Source organism: Cupressus sempervirens, chromosome 6 (assembly GCF_028749045.1).
Source record: "Cupressus sempervirens isolate cs-2001-9-10 chromosome 6, ASM2874904v1, whole genome shotgun sequence".
NCBI lineage: Eukaryota > Viridiplantae > Streptophyta > Pinopsida > Cupressales > Cupressaceae > Cupressus > Cupressus sempervirens.
Genome location: NC_143123.1, coordinates 480,887,601 through 480,906,761, shown reverse-complemented (window position 1 = coordinate 480,906,761; position 19,161 = coordinate 480,887,601). Strand labels below are relative to the sequence as shown.

At 32.0% G+C, this 19,161-nt stretch overlaps 1 pseudogene; it reads right to left on the bottom strand.

The window, feature by feature from the left end:
• Positions 1-6,566: 6,566 nt before the first annotated feature.
• On the bottom strand, positions 6,567-9,569 carry LOC149553128 (protein NRT1/ PTR FAMILY 4.5 pseudogene; annotated as a pseudogene).
• Between the last annotated feature and the right edge of the window lie 9,592 nt (positions 9,570-19,161).

The window sequence follows — 19,161 nt, the reverse complement described above, 5'->3', positions numbered from 1 at the left end:
GCTACCATACATAGAGTTGAACAAGAAGACACCAAGCCAAGGGGAGAAATTTTTTGAGGGTCCCAAAAGATAGCCCCAACACATTGGCATTGACCATAAGGCCAAATACTAGAGGAAAATTGGTACATAGACTCCACTAATAGCTTAGTCTCTTGGATACCAAAAAAATCTGGAGAATTATCAATCACCAAATCATGAATGGCCTTTTGCCTAGGGATGTTATTCAACCCCCTACCATTCCATGAGAGGATGATCATCACTAAGTAGGATGGGGGAAGTGAACATCCAAGGGTTTTACAGCCCTGGACTCTATCAACATATCTTCTATAAATTTGAGCTTCTCTTGGTCTTTCTTATGGCCACTCTTTAGAGGAGGAGTAAATGAAACCCTCTTAAAAGGTATTTGCAACAAACCCAAAGGGATGGGAGACCCCTTACCCTTACCAAATGCTATCACATCCTGAGCTAAGTCCTCCAAAATACTAATATTATGTTGAGGCACCACAAGAATCACCAAAGTTCTAGACTAAGGAGTAATAGGGAGCTCATTTGGTTGATGAACCACAACTTAAGATGCTTAACAGGAATCATGAGTTAGAACTTCCCCATCACAAAGTGGATCAATTGAGATACTAGGAGAAATAACCTCCTCTAAAACCATACTTTCTAGCACCTCAAATTGATCAAAATTAGAATATGACTGTTGATCGTTGAAGGGCCTTGCCCCTTAGCTCGTGGATGAATAAGAATAAAGCCATCTTTATCCAAACCAATGTCATTCAATTGAGTCTTCCCTTTTCCCACATTATTTTCATGTGCACACCCCTTAGCTATGTTATCCGTCTAAGCTTTACCTTTGCTTGTAGTGTTTGATTGATCACCATCATCGCCAGTAGCAGAGCCATTTGCCCCTTTAGAAGCTAAGACACAAGGGCATTGATGTTGCAAATGAACATACTCATGACATATTTGACATTAGAAAGGAAGGGATTCATAATCTACTTGTTCCACTCAAGAAGAAGACACAAGACAAGTTTACATAGAATCTGGTAATGGGTTATTCAAATAAATTTCAACACAGATTCTCACATAAGAGAGAATCTTTTTATCAAGGGATTGATGTGCAATCGTAGTTGGATTTCCAAGCAAAGCAACAATTTGACAAAGAGTGTCTTCTCGCCTGAATTCAAGAGGAAGACGTGGCAAGTGAACCCACACTGGAACATTTGAGGGAGATCCTCAGCAAAATCAAATCTTGAATGCCAAGGTTTAACAAATAACCCCACATGGTTGTAAAAATAAGGACCCCCTTCAAAAACATGATCCCGATTAGACATGCAAGAGAAAACAAAAAAGAAATAACTATTCCTAGCTAACATGATTTGCATATCTCCTTCCACCTACCATGAACGATAAATCCATTCCTCAAGAGGTGATAAGGATACCCAAATACCAAGAAATTTTCATATCAAAGCATGCTTAGTCCAATACTCAATGTCCTCCATCACTGCCTCCAGAGGAATAACTAGAAAATGGCATTCATAGCTTCATGGGAGACAACAATTAACATTTTAAAGCCTAGAGCTCTCCCCCACATAAAATTAGTCACATCTCATTGCACACATGTTTGGAAGAGAACCATGCATGTGTGGAAAAGATCCATGCATGTTTGATAAAGAACCATCTGTTACCACCAGGGTAGAAGAAATTCTAGACTCGGGATTTTGACTAGATTGCTTATCTATGATAATTTAGTAACATGTCAAGACAATGTAAAGCAGTAAAGTTTGATTCATCTAATATGCCATTGTTGTGTACATATTTTCCCTAGCCTATAAATAATTATTTTTCATATACATTCATTTCATTATCTAACTAATTTGTCTTATGTAAATTTCCATAATCTCATATTGTGTACTACCTATGTATATGTCACTTTTAGTAGCTTCCCAATTTTATGAGTAATTTTAATTTTATCAAAAATCGAAGGCATGAACCCTGTATATATTGATAGATATAGTATAAGGTTACTAGAATTGAAAACGTGGCTCCTGAAAGCCAAATAGGCGTCGTTCCCTACCTTAAATAAGAATACAAAATTACATCCCATAATGAGGGGAATGATTTTCAAATATGTTCTACCATCTTAATATTGTCATTCTTTGTCTATAATTTTAAATATTTTATATATCAATTTTCATAATAATGTTTGGTGACTCTTCTTATCAAGTGATTTTCAAATATGTTCATCTCATACGTTACTATCATTTATTTTAATATGAGAATCTAAAAATAAGATACAACTTTAATTTTGACTTTAGCTCAACTTGCAAAAAAGAAATAGTAAAATACATGTTATAAATGAACATAATTATGCCTTAACATTTTCTCTATCATAATTTAGTTAAATGGAAAAACTTTATAAACAAGTAGAGTTTCATTCATGTCTAATATGGCATTTTTGTGTAGGTATTTTCTCTTACTTAAACATAATTTATTTCCATGTGTATTCATTTATTTATCTAGCCAATTCATCTTATGTAAATTTACATAATTTTATATTGTGTACTACCTATAAATAATTTATTTCCATGTGTATTTTCTAGAAGTGGAATCAGTACTAGACTATGATGGGGAAGATCACAATTTTTGGGTGATATGGAAAAGTCATAAATTTGTTGTGGACATGAATCCTTGGATGCTTCTCGCCCCTCATGTTATGTGGAATCTATGGAAGGAATGGAATCTTGAGTGTTCAAGGATTCATTCACTTTTTTCAGCATTGCTAGTTGGAAGAATCAAAATTATTGTCATTGAGAACTTTTGAAGTAGCCTTTAGGGGAAAATTGCTTTAGATGTGTGTGAGTTTGAAGGAGTGAGGAAAGATTAAAAAAGAGGGAACTAGAGAGGGAAGGGATAATGCAAGATTGAATTTCCCACCTAAGGGTTGGTTCAAGATGAGCTTTGACAGGGCTCCCAAGGGGAGCCCTAGTGTAGCTAGTTGTGGTATCATTGTTAGAAATGATAGATGCAATATTATTCAAGTCATTTTTGTCCCTCTTAGGATCTAGATGAATCATTTGGCTGAGCCAATGGGTTTACTCTAGGGTATAATATTGATGGAGAAATGCGGTATTACTAGATTATGGATTGAGGGAGATTCCCATACTAGTCTCAATTGAATATCCAATAAGGATAAACCATATTGGTCTATAGACAATATTATTGAAGAGATCAAAATTATTATAAACAAACTTGAAAATGTTTATATTAACCACTTGTATAGAGAGACCAATGGGGTTGCTGACATAATAGAAAATATGAAATTTTCTAATATCTCTTCCATTTATTAGAATGATGGCACGTAAGGGCTCAACAATGTAAAAGAGCTCATTAATCATGACAAGAGACTCAACAAAATCATTGATATCACAAATCTTTATAACTATGAAGGGTAGTATTAGGAACAAGAATTTTAATGATTATAGAACTCCTACTAGAGTTAAGCCTAAGTTTCAAAGAAATAGTCATGCTTTGTGGGTCTTTTATTTGTACCTAGTTTATTTTCCCTTCTCTTGTGTGTTGCATCTTCTATTTTGAGTGGTATTTTGTGAAGGGCTATTCTCTGCACTATTATCTTGGGTGAATCTTTCAGAGAAGAGAACATGGAAACTATGATTAGTAGAGAAAGGAACCAGAGGTCTCTAAGAAGATTGAAAATAGAGGATTGGTTCTATTTATGGAGAGGATGAAGGATTCAAAGACAAAAATTATGGATTAATTTCTTCAAGGTTAGGAGATTGTTAAAATGGTGGTAAGATATTTGAAGCTGAATATTGAAAGCATGATGATGATCACAAGACTTAAAACAAGAGGTATGTGTTTTACCAAAATAAATAGGTTTATGAAGAATTTCTTAAAATATTTCCAAAACATGAAGATAGGGCTTTAGTCAAGGAAAATGTGGTTGGGACGGGAGTGTATGTGATTTCTCCAATTAAACCCATGTGGATGAAGGTTCTTAAAGTAGTGATTCAATACATAACTTTGGATGGACATTATGGTAGAGGCCATAACTATCATTTTGTCCTTCTAAATTACTTTTGGTATAAGAAAATATTTATATTTCCCTTCTATTTCCTATATTCCTTGACTTATAACATTAAGACCTATAGGAAAAAACTGAATAAACCCATTCTACATGAAGGGTTGATGCATTCAATTTAGAATTTATGGTGGAAAGTGAAAGAGTCCCTCCCACAGTCTATCTTGATCAAAAAGGAAAATAATCCTTTGAGCTCAAGAGATATTAAAGAGAAGGATAAATGCATGATTAGTGAACCATGTGAAGCTATACTAAAGTCAACTAAGAGTAAGAAACTTAATGTGAACTACAAGGAGATGGGGATGGAGTCAGAAGGTGAGAGTGAAAATGATGAGAAGAGTATGGAGATGATAGAAGAGAGGGAGAGTGATCACTCATATGGTTTTATGGAAAAAAATGTATGGGCCTCACAGTAAATGTTTGTCCCTTATTTCTACTCACTTGTAGGACAATAGAGGCCATTCACAAAATGATAAGGATGAGGAGGAAAAAGAAGTAAATAATGAGAAGAATGTTGAGGAATAAAATAAAGGAGCCCCCCAACTTGATGACTATGTCAAATCAATGGAACATGATGTACATATTTCTTCTAATGTCTTGGTCTAGAAAGAAATTGTCAAAAATGTTGATAGTCATGAAAAAGGAAAATTACAAAAGAAATCTCCCAATGACCAATACTATTGATTTGGATGAGGTTAATGTTAAGATGTTGGTGGATGATCTTAAGGATATGAATGTCAAACCTCCCCTTGGAGTGCTCCAAACTACAAAAGGCCATCTCTCTTTACACATTCTGGATGGATAAGTGGTTCTTCAATTTTATAAAACTCCTAAAAATTAAGTATAGAGGTTTGCAAGCATGGATGGAAGAAATCCTCAATAAAATGTAGGATGTTACTAATAAAGAGAAAATAGGGGATCTCATTGATACTAATAATGTCATTCAGAGTCTAATGTAAAGAGTAGAGAAAATGAATAAGATTATTAAGGTCATGACTAAGAGCTAGGAGGGGATAATGGAGGCCATTGTTAAATGCTTGAACAAATTAGTGGGTAATGGTTGTTGGTTCTTGATTTAGAGTATTCTAAGTATGCGAAGAATTCTCCAGGAAAAGTGAAAAGGACCAGAGAGAGTATGAGGAAACTAAAGTCAATGAGCATGGAGCTTAACAAAGAAGACCTTAAAGAATTCATTGACAAAATTGAGGAAATAAAGGAGGAGCTAGTCTTGGATCCGGCATAAGGTTTGTTGTCCTGGGTCTTTCTATTTTTTAGTTTCCTCTATTTTTCATTGTGTCCTATTTTAGGTTAGTTGTTGGTAGTTGTTTAGGTGTAGGAATTTTTTTTTCTATTTTTTCAGGAGTGTTGGTTTCTCTCAACATTGTTTTTTGTTGGAATTTTATTGATATATCTTTTGTATTAATTGTTGAGGTTTCAAGTCCCCTATAAGAAACTTATTTTAGCTCTTAATCAATAATAATATTTTCGACCATGATGGCTCTAAATTTATATCTTTAGAAAATATTCTATTTAAAGAGGAAATTGAAGTTAATATTACTACAATTGATAATTACCAAAACATCCCCAAGATCTAAGATGTTTGTCAAACTCTCCTTTTTGATAAGGAACACATGCAAGTGAAGAAATTCTCAATAAATACCTTTGGATCTATTAAAGAGAAATTAAAAAGACTTATAAATTCTAGAATATCATTAATTGAGAATAATGCCCCTACACTCAAGTACATAGACTCTTCCTGTGAAGAAACTTCTAAGAAATAGATTGTTCCTTTTTTCCTACTTTGGAATTGGAAATTGGTGATGAGTCCTAATTTTTTTAATTCATAAATAAAAGCTCAAAGAAGAAAAGAAAAATGTGGATAGGAAATCCATTTCTAATTCTTTATCCATAAAGAAGATATAAAAGAAGAAGAGTTCATATATGTTGGATTGCTTTGCAGAGCTATACCAAAATAAAAAATAATCCTCTCACAATTCTTGACATGATGATGAACTTATCTATTTGGATGTGAGAGGGATATAAATGCCTAATAATAAGTATGTCTAGTTAGAGCTTAATGTCTTAAAATGGTGAAAATGATATCATTTATCTTTAGGAAGGTAAATAAACTATGTCCAATCCTACTCTATAATTAAATTCATATGAAATCAAGCTAATATTATATAGAATGAGAGGCTAGAACCTTCTAAACTACTTATACTCTACTAGCCAATATTTAATTTGAAAATAGAGTAACACTGTCTTATGTTTGCATGGTATCAATTGAAAATAGAGTTAGTGTATGATCTTATACAATGCTGCCTCAATTTTAACAACAATTAAATTATATTGATTAAATATCATTCAACAAAAGGTGTGATGGCCTTTTAGAAATGAAATGGAAAAACATGAATGGATACTAACTGATAACCTAACATTTATTTGAACAATGAAATGACATTTATGCTCTGTCCTTAGACCTTTTTGTAGAAGGATCATATGCAAGTATTGGCTTGTAACATTGTGCCCAAAAAATGTAATTGAAAAAGGTGAGCATGGTGAGAATAGAAAGAAAACAGTAAAACAAGTCAAGGTGGTTGCGGTTGAGGTTATAGCCATGAAGCCAACCATGGCTCTTGGTGCTGTGTCAAGTAGAAGAATTTACAATAGAAACAAAGATGGTGCTAAGAAAGTAACCAATGGAAGAGGACGCAAATGTAAAAGAAGTGGCAAAGGATCTCATCCTCGCAGGAGCTTCACTGTAGAAGAATTCAAGTATACCCACAAATGTGAACAGATCTGAAATTCCATTAAACAAAGTACTGCAATCCCAACCAAAACACACTCATTGGAATGGGTGGATCCAAAATTGGTATATTGTCCACCATTCCATTCTCTATCGCCACACATTTCCTCTTCACCTACACAAGAGCAGCAATGGCCATGGAAATATAAGATAGTACTAATCCAACCCCTATTCGTTGCAAGTGAGTAATACCATATTCATGCCCTGTGAATTTCCTAGCAAGTGGAATGAAGAATTTTTTGTAGATTGGAGTGATGAAAATAAGAAAGAGTAAGGGAATTACAGCCAGAGATGCAGCAGGGATTTGGAAATGTTTTCCCATGCTTCTATCCATAGTCACCCTTTGAGAAACAGAGAATGTTTGTAGTTGTGCTAAGCATGTGCTCATCAATACTGTGCTTGCAAATATGGGCATCATTCTCACTATTATTTTGGTTTCTTCTACTTGGGTTACATTGCACAAATGCCACGAACTTTTTCCCTGGCTATTCTTGGTTTCGATTGCCGCTTTGTCAAGAAATCTGTTCTCTCCATAAAAAAAAAACAGCTAATCCATTTTCTTGATGTAAAAAGATTTTGATAGAGAGTGGGGATTATAGTTACACACAAATAAGTTACATACTTGAATTCATCTGTATGTAGAAGCCTCTCGGATGGCAAATCTGCTTCCTTATCATCCAACTCGTATAGTTCTTGGGGTTTCTCTGGTGTTTCAAGCTTTCGATTCTTGATTGCCACGACGAATACCTGTTTGTAATTCCAACTAGTTTTGATCATTACTGAAAAAATAATTCAAATGCTTGCACAAAAAACATGAAATCACAATTAATAAAATTCAACGTAAAGAACAAATAAATTGAAAAGAAATGAAAATTTCTATATTGTTTTCTTTCTTACTCCATAGGTCACTAATGTTAATGTAGTTGCATCTGTTGGGTGCATGAATCCTAACAGTCACTCTATTTTCCCTTCTAGAAATATGACCATTCATTTTTCTTTTGAAAGCTCTTTAAGAGTCCAGTGGATAATGTTTATTCTACAATTAAAATTAGCAAACTGATGTGACTTGTATCTAGAAATTTTAAGTCAATATAAAGAAAATAAAAAAATACATAGCTTTGCATTTATGAATTTCATGCATATTCCGATTTCTCATTAGCCTAGACTAATTCACCCTTTTAGCTCTTTCTTAGAAATTATTTCAAGTCAAAAAATTGGTGTAAGTGAAGCTAGAGGTGGATAGAGATCTATCTTTAGAGGTAAGGATAAAAATTGACTTTGGAGGTGTACCTGATGAAGAGGACATTTGGCATAAGCAAATACCTATACTAACTATAAGCCTACTACAATAAAATAATTGTCTCTGGTGAGTAAGGGGTTGAAAATGGAGAAGAAAATGGTGAAGACCTTATAATTTAGTTTAAGAGTCATTCACAACACGACCACTTTATTGTGTTTTTTAAAATAAAAAATTTGACAATATCTTAAAAGAGGAATTATAAGGATCTTTTCAAGTTCTTAAATGTTGATATGGGTGGTGACTAGAATTTGATTTTTTGGTTTCATGACATATTTTCTGAAGACTTTTTATTGTAGAATTTTATATTTATGTAATATTATGATATTATATATTGTTATTGTTAAATGTGTTGTTAATATTTTGTTTCTAGGTTTTTAAAGTTGAATTTGAGATGTTTGTCTATAAGTTTAACACTCTAGATTTGCTGTTTCTATTATTGATTCAAAATTACATGTCAGAATTAGTCTAATTTTTGAAATTATGAAAAATCTCAAGATCAATTTCATTGTTATAAAAAGTATGATCAATATCCATAAGAATTTAAAATAAAGATAGTTTTGAATTCTATTTTTGGTAGAGAACTAAGAAAAAAATGACAAATATTAATAGATTTGTCTAATAGTAAAAGATCAAATGATAAATAACAAAATGTTCTCTTTGATAAAGACAAATTGTCAACAACTTATATAATAATAAAAACTCAAATGACCAATACCAAATGAGACTGTTCAACTAGAGTTTATGGTGAAACTCAATGTTGAACTAGCCCTGATATCCTTTGAGGGAGAGGATTTTGTGAACTTTTATTCATGAAATACGGAAATTTGATTAAAAAAAATACACCCTCTATAGTAAAATGACAAGCCGTGGACACATAATAATGTAGGCACCTGTAGAATTCGAGTAAGGGGACTTGTCTGTGGGATTCTGTGACGATAAGTAGTACATCCGAGAAAAATGCACATCATTCCAAACAAAACGAATCTAGCTGAAATTGCAAAGGCGTCATCCCATCCCTTGTTGTTCTGAATCCAAACCAGCACAGTCACTCCAAGAGCTGAGCCCACTGTGAGGCTGAAGAAGAGCAAGTTGAAGTAGTGAGATACATTTGGTCTCTCATGGGGATCTTTCACATCAAACTGGTCTGCTCCCAAGGGCGTCACAGTAGCCTTTGTGCCTCCTCCAATTGATACCAAATACAGGCCCACAAATAACATCCCACTTTTCCCCCCGCTTACTTTCTCGCACACCACATTCTGATCAGATCGGTCGCAGTACGAAGGCAATAAAGACTTATTGTGCGCCTGTATCAACAATACAACATATCCCTGCGCATGAACCACAAAAGATATCACCATTTATTTCATTATTATATGCATCTATAACAACCATTAATATCATCATAGATGTGAGGCCTCACCTCGATCCATTGTAGCATAATGATACATTATTATTTTGATACTCACGATTCGAGATGTCAAGACACTATTAGATGCTTTGAACATATTATATTATTTCATATTGTTTGATGTTTACTTTCAGATATTTGACTTCGTCATTTAATGCTTTATGAACATGTATGTTGGTGAAGTAAATGCAGGATTAACACTTTGATTATGAAAATTTAATGATTAAGAATATGCGTAGGACGAGAGAAACCCTAATTGATTGAAAGATGTATGTTTTAATTTATGTGATTCCATGATATGTATATAAATATGTGCATATGATTTTATGGGGCTACTAATGTGTGCAATGAGTGTGCAGGATATTTTAGCCGAGGAACCCGACAGAGAAACAGAACCGATCCCTATGTGTCATTCGTGGAAACCTTGTTGTTTGTAACTTAATTGTATTATGATATGTATGAATGTATCTTTCCGTGATCAGTAAATGTTAATATTTTGTAACTGTATTCTTATAGTGTCACTTGACACTCGTGAATCTGCTTATGCATTCCAGCAAGCCAGTTAGGGTTAACTATGTAACCTTTGGACCTAAGTCAAACTAAGTTAGTGACCTTTTTACTAATTTGTTTCTTAATCGAGTTTAGTTATCCCTAATCCAGATTAGTGCTTAATCTACATTTTGAAATTGTTAGATGGTCCTAAATTTTTCCTAGCATTTGTTTGGCCCCAAATCACTTCCTAAGGCCTTAAAACATGAAATATTTATACCCAAGGGGTATGGGTATGGGTTGGGGGTATTTTCCACCCCCTAAGCCCCTTTTATTGACTTTTGAGGTCACTCAAAAAGTCTATTTTTGCCTTTGTGCGAAAATTGAAAGTGGTTATCATGAGTTGCATAACCTCAACTCCACTTCGTGGTTAACCTTAGGATTGGCTGAGTTAGAAACTTCTTGATTTTTAGGTGAGTGGGGGAAGTTATTGCCCTTTTTGGTGTTTGAGGTTGGATATTATTTAGAGGCCCTTTTTGGAATAGTTTGGTGTTTACCCAATCTCTACCTTTAAAGAGAAGTCTTGGAAGATTGAAGGCAAAGAAGGAAAAACTCTTCTCAATTTGTTCATATTACCATAATCTCCTTGTGAAGGTAAGAATTTTTTATCTCCTTGATCATGTTGTTCATGTTTTTTCATGATGTTTCATATGCTATTGTGTTGTTTATTGGTATGCTTGTATGTATGTTGGGTATGCTTGGAAAAGATTGAAACCATATTTTCTTGAATGCTTTCTTTTCATATTTTTTTGTTTGAATTTTCAAAGTTTTCTTGTATGGGTGTTTTGGCATTGCTCACCCTTAGAGAGGGCAAAAGTGGCCAATTTTGGGAAAGGTCTTTTTAGTTGAACTCCAACAGTGAAGAGTCTCTTCTCAAGACAAGAAGAGGGAGAGAGGGTAAGGTGTTATGGGCCCTTACCTTTCAGCACAAATCACGTATGAGTTTTGGCATGTAAGAATGGAAGAATGGAAGTTCTTGAGCTATAGCCCCGATTGGGTACCTAGTTTGGTGTTGTGTCTGACATCTCCTGTTGGAAAAATCCACATTTTTCTAATTTTGATTCATTGTGAATCCTGTTGTGAAAACCTAGTATGAATATTCATGTTTGATTTTGTCTCTTGGTCATGCTTGTTTGACACCTGATCAGATTATGTTCCCTCCACGATCTTAGCAAAGTGTTGCAAAAAATGATATGTACCCCTTGATAAAGGTCATGAAGGAAACTTATTATTGGATTGTTGAAATTTTGGGATTTGAATCCTATGTAAATTGTATTTCAAAACTTTGTTGTAGTGGCAATGACGTCGAGTTTTCTTCCTGGTTCTTTCGCGGCTGAGCCTTTGAATTAGGTTGCTGATAAAATAGTGTTTGAGTATTATTGCTTCTCATGAGTTTTCTTGTAATTTTTGGTCATATGGATGCACAGCAAAAATAAGATGAAATGATGATGTTCAATTAGGCAAAATTTCAAGTTTTCTTATATGTTGAAAACAAAAAAATTAATGATTATGAATGTAGGTTCAGTTTCGTGGTTATTGAAAAACAAAACAATTCTTGCATTGTTGTTAAAATGGAACATTTAAATTCTTGGTATATTTAATTTGTAACTAGTCTTAATAGATTTACTTTGAAAAAACAATATAACCCCTCTTGATTAATAAATCAACTTCAAAATTTATGCTTAGAAAAAATTAAGACAAGAATAAATTTGTCACAAGAGAGCAAAAACTCTCTGGTTTTTGTATGGGAAAGAAATTAATTCCCCCTTTGGTAACAGAGAATCTCTAAAGATTCTCCTAGATATTCTCATTGAATAATATAAATAACTTATCAAATGGATAAATAAAGATAAAATAAACATAATCAATCAAAACAAATTATTAAATATATTGGACTATCAAATATCTTTCTTTTACCAACTTAACTTTTTTGCATTCACTACTTCCTTCATTGGCGCTAGCTATTGATATGGGTTTGAAAAGAAACTTTAAAAAAATTCAAATAATATATGTTTTGGGGTGACGTCACCCCACCCTCTTTCCTCTCCAACTTGGGCGTAGGACATCATTGTTTGGGATGGGCTTTGATAAGAAAGATTGTTTTTTTTTATAAAAAACTTGGCCTTCTTCCTTGGGCGCTAACCTGGGACTACCATGCATGCCAAGGAGGGGGACAAGACTGACATGCATGTAGTCTGGGGTAGCGCGCAGTATGGAGCGCTTAGTCTTGTGGAGGATGTGATGTGTGGAAGGGGGGGGGGGAGGTAAGATTAGATGCGTAAGGGGTTAGTTTTTTTTAGGATAGTTTAGGATATTGTTATGTTAGTTTTTTTTTATTAAAGTTTTTTTTAGTTAGTGTTTGGTATTATTTAGTTTTAGTTTAAGTTTAGTTAGATGATAGTAAATTTAGTTAGTGGGTATTAAATTTAGTTAGTTTATAACTAATTAAAGTTAGTTTGCTTGCAGTTTAGTATTGTTTTAAATTATTATTTTTAGTGTATTAAAAATAGGATTTAAATTAAGATAGAATTAAATTGAAGTTAGTTTAGTTTTTTTTTTTTAAAGAGGGGTAAACGCTTTGACCTGGAGCTATGAACCAGTGAGGCCACAAACGGGGGACCTCATCCCCATGAGACTTGAACCTTGATGGCAAGGATAATAACATAACAACTTAACCATCACAACATGCCACTATTGGCAGTTAGTTTAGTTTTAAATTAATTTAGTTGTTTTATTATTTTAGAAAGTTTTAAATTAATGTTTAGTTAATATTAGTTGGTTAGTTTGGAATTTTATCTTTGTATATATTTAATTGTTATGATCTTTTTAAATATTAAGTTTTGATACATTGTTCATATGTTAGTTTAAATCTAAATTAAAATTGGTTTATTTTATTAGTATTTGATTTTAGATAAGAATAGTTGTTAGATAATATTTATTTATTTTTGTTTTGTTAGTTTTAATATTAGATTTATTAATATTATTAGAGTAATATGTAGAAAGTGGCTTGTTTGATTTATTAGTCAAAAAATTATATGTTATTATTATTATTGGATGTAAATTTAATTTAGTCAAATGAAATTTACTTTAAGAATTAAATAGAAATTGTTATATGAAAAGAAGAAAGATGTTAACATTATATTGTTTATTAATTTGGAGTAGTGTATAATTTATTTAATTTAAATGTTTTTCTTTTAGTAGTTGATACGTTATAAGTTAATTAATAGATTTTATTAAAATGTTAATCATTATGATTGCTTTAAAATTATAGCTAATATTGTTTTAGTTTAGTTAAAGTATTGTTAAAATTTGTAGATAATGTTTTATTATCTTAGTCAAATTTAAATTCAATTCATATGGTCATTAGATTAGGAATGTTTTATTGGATTTATATAAAATTGTGATTGGAATAAAATTAAAGAAAGTATATTTATGTATATGTTAGATGTGATATTATCTTAGTTAGTTCTTTGATTTAATATTTCAATTAAATTAGAACCGTTTTCATTTGAATTGTTATTCAATATTTTTTTAAATATAATGTTATATTAGTAATGAAATAACAAAACAAATGTTGATATCAGATTAATAACAAGAGTTCAAATTTACGATGTATTCCTCCACAAGATTATAAACTTAAGATGGTATGTAGAGAACCTTTACTTTAACTGTGAACACAACCATATCAAACTTAGAGCATTTTTATTTTTATTTTTTTTTAAAAGATTGTGTGTGTTTTTTGCCCTCATATTTTTGGGCATGACAATATTATAGCTCAAACAATTGTTATAACGAACAAATTTTTCAAGGCTACAATAAGGGTCATCCAATCCTTGAGAACAAAAAATAAATAAATAAAATAGTAAGGGTAAGATAACTGTGTAGAGTGTTGTAAATAGGAATATAATTTTTTTTTCCTTATTTCTCTAGTGTGTGGGTCTTTTGAATAATTTGAATAAAATAATTGTGTCATTTAACAATAATATCAAGTTATAAAAAAAAATGATTAAATGAAATATTTTCAATATCAATTTAATATTATAATTATTTAAACTTAGATTTAAAATATAGTACTATAAAAAAATGTGAAATAAATTGGTCCTCCTAAAATATCAGTCTCTAAAATATTTAGGTTGGTGCATTTTTTTTAAAAAGAATATAATATGCAAGTACAAGAATCCTATTTTTAAAAAAATCAATTAAACCACTAGCTAAAATACTGCAACATATTTGCACATGGGATGTCACATACATAGTCTTGGCCGTAGGTACATGTCTATTTAATTACAATGTATCATTATATTTTATTTTATATTTATGTAATTTCTAAGTTTAAATTTTATAATAGATTATAAATGTAATAACTTGGATAGTATTTTTAAGATCATTTCTAAAGCAAATAATTTTAAAAATAAAATAAATATATAAAAGCTATTTAAATTTTTTTTTTACACAAAATAGTGAGAAAATTTAATTATGTTTTCGTTTTATATATTAAAATTAAATAAATCTAAAATATTTATTTTATTGATTTTATTTATCCATTTCGTTTTATAATTTGAAAATTTATACATATAATGTATGTTTAATAAGTTACTATAATAATCTATAGGATTCAATTGTAAGTATTTACAATTTTTTTCTAAAATATCATAATATCTTTATATAGATTTTTAGGCAGAGACTTATGTTTTCACATTGTTTTACATTAATTAATATATGTTTGACAATAATATAAATTGCTCTTAATCTATGGTTTCTAATAGTTTTAGTGTACTAATATGTTTTTTTTATTGTATTTTCTTGATTTATGATTGGTCATCTAAGTATTTTAGCTAGTGGTTTAATTGATTTTTTTATTTTTTTTTAAAAAGATTATTGTACTTGCATATTATATATTTTTTTTTTTTAAATGCACCAACCAAAATATTTTAGTGACCAATTTTTTAGAAGGATCAATTTATTTTAAATAATTATAATATTAACTTGATATTGAAAATATTCCATTTAATCATTTTTTATAACTTGATATTATTATTAGATGACACAATTATTTTATTCAGATTATTCAAAAGACCCACACACTTATTGAGAGAAAAAAGGAAAAAAACTATATTCCTATTTACATGTTCACTCTCACAATTATCTTACCCTTACTATTTTAATTATTTAATTTTTGTTCTGAAAATTTCAAGGATTGGATGACCCTTATTGTAGGCTTGAAAAAATTGTTGGTTGAGCTATAGTTGAGCTATAATATGAACAATGACATAATAGAAGAGACAAAAGGTTTTCTTAAATAATATTTTCTTTTAAATTTATAGTTCTATTAAATAATTAGTGCTAATATTTTTTTTAATAGAAAATTATCTTAAATAAATAAATAAATACCTTGTTTAAAAAAATTACTTATCTTATATCCTCAATAATGATATATGTATAATAACAAACAAATAAATTTACAATAGTAAAAGAAACTTAAAAAATAATTTTTTTCTTTATATATATAAACTAAATTTAAAAGTTTACATGAATATATGTAAAAACTAAATTCAAAAGTTTACATGAATATATGAAAAAACCAAAGACACGTTCTCATTAAAATAACGAAATAAATATATTTTCTAAATTTAAAATTATATACTAAAAGAAAAATTGCTTAAATAAATTCACTTACAAGTTTTTAAAAAAAACATTTTTATATTCAAACATTTTAAATTCATTTAAATCAAATAAAAGAACATACTTAATCTAAAATTATATTAGTCCCTAAAATAATCAATGCCCTCACTTAGTAAAGTTCTTTGGACAACTCAGTAAAGATAGTGTACAGGGTACGAATGTAATTAGAAAGGTACAGTACATACCGATGGACATGACTGGTATACAGACATCCCATCCGGCCAGTGCAAATATGTTGCACTATAGCTAGTGCCCTTTTTTATCCTACATGTGCCTGTTTATCCATTGGTCGGAGAGTACAAAAACTGAGGAATGTCCACAACAAGGGCACTGGCATCCCCTTACATCCAATGTCACGCGCCAGATTGCTCGCTCAAGTACTCAACGCAATTGCATTGGATTTGATAGTGACCATAGAATTTAATATTTATATCCTTATATTTATGCTTAAATGTGTATCTTTAATTTTTTATTTAAAGTGCCATTTATATTTTTTTGAAAGAATATATGTTCCATTGTGTAATATATAAATATATAATGTTATGTTATCTAACTTTTATATTATTTATATTTAATAGTGTTTTAATGTTATAAATATCATTAAGTTTAATATTACATTACATTAATAATTTTTTTAATTTTAATTTTTTTTTTTTTTAAATTTATAGTTGAATTTAATGAAATTCTAGATATGATATAGAAAAATTTGGGTTTAGATTAATATAAGTATGAATTGAATTCAAAATTTTCAAAAAAATTGTAATACTTATTTAATATTAAGATTTTATCATAGATGGGATGAGGATCATGCCGAGTGAAAACTAGGTTTTTGCTAGGGCTTTCGTGCCCTAGCCCATTTGGCACTGTAGGTCTACATTCTTGGGGCGAGGTTGTCATCTGTTATCAGGAGCTGCCATTTTTTTGGCTTGGCTGGGCATTGGGGATTTGGGTGGTCATGTCTTCTTCCAACGTGTGGGTGGCTTCTACACTATTCAAGCATCGCCTTGTTGCATCCTCAGTAGAGGGCCGTGGTGGTTGGAGTTTGTGGGGCTTATGCCCCATCCTCTCCTCATTTTTGCTATGTCCTAGTTCAATGGTGAATGGGGGATCAACGTATTCCCTCCTCCTAGCCTCCCATTGGTAATATGGAGATGGGGGAGCCATCTTCTTCTTTTCTTTCCAATAATAAGGATCTAAATGGAAAACCTCAATTGGGGGAAGGCAAATCCTCTCCAAAAGGGATTCTTTGATTAAAGAAAGTTAATGGATGTTTGTAGAGAGACGAGGACTGGCTAATTTTGATTATTCAACTTGAACAAGTCTCGGAGGATGTCAAATACTGGAGCAATCATGCCCTTATTTGCAAGTTTCTAGGCCTTCACCTTTCCTTACCTATGCTAGAATCCTAGGCTTGCTGGGTGTGGAACCCAGAAGGAGATATGGAGATTCTATTAGGGCATATGCACCGAGTTGTGGTGCCAAAAAGGTGACAACAAAATTTTTTTTTTCCTATTTTAAACAGTGCGTACGCGCTATACCGTGCACGCACTATGGCTTGGGCAACCCAAGCCATAGCGCGTGTGCGCTATAGTGCATACGTGCTATAGCACATATGCGCTTTAAAAAAAATAAAAAGTATGTATGATGGGCTGCAAACCCGCAGCCCATCATTTTCATTACCATTTTCTTTTACTCCTACAGTGAGCAGCGCGTAGGCGAGTTGAATACTCAACATTTGCACCACCATTTGCCAAAATGCCTCCTCGTCGACGAAATCCAAGACCACAAGCGCACCCACGACGACGCCGTAAGTGATATAAACCTAACTTTGCATTGTTTGATATATTTTTCATATTGTTTTGTAAGTTTTTTATATTCTTTTGTAGGGTTTTTACAAATTTCATTTAGATTTGTTTATTTATTTGAATTTCAATTGATTTTTTATCAGGAAATGTTCATAATCAACCAGAAAATCCACAAGAACATCAAAACCCTCAAGAACCCCAAAACCAAAACCCTGCTCAAGAAGAACAAATTCCACAAACCGAACCAATTGCAAGACCTCCACCAGGCACACAAGAAAATCTAAAAAATGAAATAGAGAGAGGCAAAACTGAATTAGAAGGAATCATTGCTCGGTTGAAAGAATTCGGACAAACCAATCCAATGAGGGCTCAATTGGCATCATCCCTCGAATCCATTAACACTCAGATAGCCTCAGTTAGTGGTCAGTTAGATATTTGGCGGGCTAAGAGGGATGAACAAAAAAGATTTTATGCAAATAAATTGTCATATGAAGATGTTAAAAAAAAGGAAATACCAAAAAGTAGTATATGTGCATTATTTAGAAAACCCGGTGAGCAAAATACTGTTAGAGAGGGTACTAAACAATTCCCCATCCATTGGTGCATACATGATGCTATTAGAAATAATTTTTTGGATAGATGGTGGATGGTTTTTGATGTCCCTCCTTGCAACAATCACGAGGTCCCCATGTATTTTTTGAAGAAATTATATTGTGAGTTTGTCCTTGGGGAGATCCCCAATTATTTTGATATGTTAGACTCCTAGGGTAGAGGTGGGGGGTCATCATTTGAGAGGCTCGGAGCACGTCGTGACCCTAATGTAGTTAGGGCACCCGTGGTCCATCCACAGCGTGAGCATGCGATTATTCCTTCAGTTGTGAAGGAACATGTAGAGGCCAGCACTCTAGGGACCATTAATGCTTTGACACAGACCCTCATCCATTCCATGAGCCCATTAGTTGAGGGGGAGCCTTCTATACATCGTGATCACATGTGCACTTCATGTGGATCCCTATGCACAATTGGCACTCATGTCGGAGATGGTGCAGATGATGGGCTTATCACCGATCAGTTCCTGAATGAGACATTTGGCATTGACACACAGGTAAATTACTAATTTGATCACATTTCATACGTATAGTGAATTATTAATTAATTCAGATTTATTGACATTGTTCAAAATTTAGGGTCAAAGTGTTCTTGGGCCTAGCAGTGATAAAAAAGGCCCATTTTTTGTCCCTTCGACGAGTCCTGAGGTATGTATCAATTTAATCATTTTAATTAATACATATATTTATTACGTAATCATATTAAGGATTGACCAAAAAAAATATGCATGTGCATCAGTTCTCCACAGGACCCTCAACCTTTACCACAGATGCAGAGCAGAACATCATACGAGCTTCACACAGGTACAATTGTTTCATGTTAATTTAATTCATTTGATTATATTTATTCCATGTTTCATGTTAGATATAACGTGTATTGTATGACGTGCATCTCATG